This window comes from Cydia fagiglandana, chromosome 7 (genome assembly GCF_963556715.1).
Source record: "Cydia fagiglandana chromosome 7, ilCydFagi1.1, whole genome shotgun sequence".
In the NCBI taxonomy this organism is placed as follows: Eukaryota; Metazoa; Arthropoda; class Insecta; order Lepidoptera; family Tortricidae; genus Cydia; species Cydia fagiglandana.
The window spans coordinates 16083468-16087793 of NC_085938.1; the positions used below are offsets into that span (position 1 = coordinate 16083468).

At 36.6% G+C, this 4326-nt stretch overlaps 1 protein-coding gene across 1 annotated transcript in view; it reads right to left on the reverse strand.

Moving 5' to 3' along the window:
• Positions 1-4326, reverse strand: part of LOC134666034 (nuclear migration protein nudC) — a 52080-nt gene that overhangs the window by 16431 nt on the left and 31323 nt on the right. The window lies entirely within an intron of this gene.

Sequence of the window (4326 nt, forward strand, 5' to 3'; positions counted from 1 at the left end):
ACAAATGTTACAATTACAGATTGTCAAATAATTTGAAAAGAAGGGCTGGTCAGTAAATCACGGAACTAAAGAGACGCCATCGTCCACAGTTGTTACTTGAAAATTCATAATCCTTATAGCAAAGCCTATAAGGTCCACTGAAGGTTAGTAGTACATACAAAAAAAAACTTTCGCTTTATACACGTTAGTACCTACCTTCCTTTCTTCGGATGAAGTATTTGTTTACATCGTAAATTGTTTGATCCGGGAGAGAATATACTAATAATCAGGTTATAAAATTTAAATCGCAAGTATTTGATGCAAATGTTTATTATCATGTCTCGTCCAAAACTTGTTACAACGTGGGTGATTGAATGCGTAATACGGCAAGAGTTAAAAATATACATTAGGCACTAGTTTAATGCGTGATTTATCATGACATATGTTATGAGTTGGTCTAAAAATAAATACATATAGGAACGAACTATGCAAAACATTTTTATTCTTATTCATAAACATACATACTTGTACAAAATTAAGTAAAAACAGGAAATCGAAGTCACCAACGATTATTGTGATTCCGTTAAAAACAAAAAACCTGTGTCTTAAGGTAGGCACTGACGAGCCTTTCAACAGTCCAAATAGCGTGGCTGCAATCTAAAATCGGTCCGTGAATGTCAAAAACGTACAATGTTTAATATTAGGATGCCGTCCATTTGGATGAATCCATTTGGAAGGCTCGTCAGTGGCCTGCTTTAGTGTTTTTGGTATTTGATTGCAGCATTTATGAGTAATCTAATAGCAGTTTGTAATAAATATCGCTGTGCGCTAAATTTCGCTCTGTGATCCATTAAAAAAAAAACATTTATGTACCTATAGTTTTCTTTAGGTTTCAAAAAATCGAGCCCATGGTGGAAATTACTCAAGCGCAACGTAGTTTTGAGATGCAGGCATTTCGTAATAACATAGCCAAAAGACAAGGTTTAGAAATTAAAGTAATTCCGTCATAGGGACTATTCCGGCCACGAGCGTATACTTATGTCTTTAATTTGCAATCGTAGGGATAAAAACCATTTGCTTTTGATTGCTGCAACTAAAAGCGATCGCTGCTTTGTCGATGATATTATCAATTTTGTTCGTTGTTCGAGAAAAACGCTAGTGGACGGAATAGTCCCTATGACGGAATTAGCCACATACCTCGTAGCTATATTTATGAAGCGTACTCCATTACTGTGTTGGTCATTCGCCTTGCATTAGTGCTTATTATTACACAATTGTTATAGTTTAACCTCATAACTCTGTGACAAACATCAAGGGACACGCCTCCAAAGCATCGCATATTCCGTCAGGGCGGAGGCGAGTTTCAAAACATATTGCAAAAGTACTTCGCGACGTTAATATGACTATGACCTAGCTTTTCAAAGGTAATTTTGAGTCACAAAATTATCGATAGGCAGACGTGACTGTAAACGATGTTTTCGTAAATACCCCAAGGCGGCGCCAGCTCGGAGTCCTGTAATATAATTCTGTGAGTGGTCAGCCTGTCCTCGAGTTACACGGCTTGCACAACCCAAGTCCGAGATACGATTTCTGTATTCTGACATGATTCGATATAAGAAACGTTGAATGGTATCTTTAGGGATTATTTGCGTCACTATTGAAAAATAAATGACTCCAATAAGACTAATAAAATTAAATAGCGTGCTTAATTTAATAGGTGTAACAACACGCTAATCATTCGCGCGCATAATAGTACAATGATATATAATAAATGTTTCTAAAATTTCATAGAAATAAAACAATTATAAGGAAACCAAATAATTTTGTTTACAGTCATAAAACCAAACAAAAAAGTCTCTGATATTTAAGAGGGGGCTAACGCAAAATTAATTATAGTTTGGATGAATTGGATGTAGAATGGTACTCATTTAAATCTAGGGCCTTGAAAAAATATTTTACATATTTGCAACAGCAGACTCTAACCAAAACCGTACTCTATTTAAGTAGGCTCCATAGGATAAAATACATATTTGGCGGTAGTGGCGATGGCCACAGGATGCGATTCATGCCAAATCTTTGTTCATCCTTTGAAGTAATAGCTATCCTATTACGTCCAGTTCAGGGATGTTGCGGATGCATCAGATTTTTTGACATCCGCGGATGCGGATATTTAAAGCCTCACATCCGCGGATGCGGATGTCAAGATTTGGTACTTAAAAAACGTCAAAAAAACGTTCCTGTTACCGACTTGGTCGACATCCGCATCATGCGGATGCTCCGCATCGATTTTATGCGGATGCAGATGCGGATGTTCCGCGGATGCGGATGCGAATATTCGCAACATCCCTGGTCCAGTTTACGCTTAGCCAAAGGATACGTTAGGCGCCACTATATTATCTCCGTTAACTGATCACATGCAAAAGAAACGCATCGTCTCTCGAAGTAAAACAGGACACGTGATGCGCTCCCACATACACGATGGAGACGTGACATCGCTACTGTATGGCTCGTTACTGTTTTCCTGCAGGACTTGGTGCAGTTACTGGTCATTGAGCACGCGTAACGCAATGTGCTTACAACTTGTGTGGTTAGTGGTTTACAGTGTAATATGAAAAACGTATTCGGATTACATTTTAATTTATTTATTTATTAAGTGCAACTGTAAATGGCTATATTTTTTTTAAAGTTTAATTTATTCGTCTTATAAATCAGGAAATATTAATTTGTAAGTGCTGCATGATTTTCAGGCAGACTCGCCACAAGAGGATATACCTACAGATATACACTCTGGTAAATCAGCATAAAAACGCAGAGGAAGTTGTTGGACTTTTTTGTCAAAATAGTCGAGGAATTACTCTGTTGACTTTGTCGGATTGCCTACAAAATGTTGCTGTCACCGACTGCAGTAAATTTTTGTAGCTGGGACGCGTGGGATAGTACTATTAGTACTACTATTAGTTGTTACCGATGTAGTGTTTTTTTACGTACATTATTCAATAAAATCTAGCATGAATTAGGTATTGCGGAATAATGAAATGCAAGAGGAATATTGATTATTGGTTCACAATTAACTATAGATCTTCAACAATGATCAGACAGCAGTCCGCACTCACGAAAAGCAAATAAGATTTGCTATGTTTGATATGAACACAGACTTATCAGATTTCAATAAAAATAAAATCAAATTAATCGAACATCATCATCATATATTTAAGAGTATGACTCTTGTCGGTGGAGCAATTTCCATGTTTGGCGGTCCTCCGCCTTCTCTTTGACAGCCCGATACGACACGACGTTGATCTTTTCCTTTATTTGATCCATGTACGCTCTCCTTGGCCTTCCCCTCTTCCTGTTTGCTTCAACTTTCCCTTCTATGATATTTTTGATGAATTCGTCGTGTCGTATCAGGTGCCCAAGCATCCTTCCTCTTCTATTGTCTATAGTTCTTAACAAACTCCTCCTCTCTCCTACTATGCGTAAAACCTCTTCGTTAGTTTTCTTTTCAGTCCAACTGATCTTTGCCATTCGACGCCAGCACCACATCTCGAAAGCCTCCAGCCTCTTCCTATCACGTTGCGTCATTGTCCACGTTTCGCTTCCGTACAGTGCTATGCTCCAGATGTACACTTTTATGAGCCTTTTGCGTATATTGCCTGATATCCTGGCTTTAAATAGGCATTTCTTTGTGTTGAAAGCTTTTTTAGCCATCGCTATTCTAGTAGTAATATCTTGTGTACATCTGGAGTCACTAGTAATTATGCTGCCTAAGTATTTAAATGAATTTACCTGTTCTATTGCATTATTATTTAAGTTGATTGGTTTTTGTCTTTGCAGATTTTTGGAGGTATGTTTTGAAGCTACAAGTATCTTAGTTTTCTTAATGTTTATTTTCAGTCCATAGGCATCGAACATAGGCATTCAATTATGTAGTATATAAAAATAACTTTGATAATCGTAGGTTAATACAGTTTTGTAACTATGTACATTACTGTGTGTTATTGTCAAACGATTCCTTGACATTTTCAATAATGGACCGTTTAAAAATATTATTAAGTATTTTCGTAAGAACATGCGTATAAATTATAATTGTGTCAAACCATTCAATGCATTAACGATAACTACCATAAAATTCAACTACAATACTTCCAAGCCGCCGGTTTCGAAATCGCAAGAATGGACCATTGCACTGATAAAGAAATAAATAAAGTACTTATATGTGTGAATTATTTTCAAAATAACGTCTTATTAAATAATTACATTGTAATAATTTCAGATTTATCATAAAAACGGCAAAAAATATTAAGAGAAGTACGCTGTGCAACCTCATATATAAACCTTGGCGGTGGT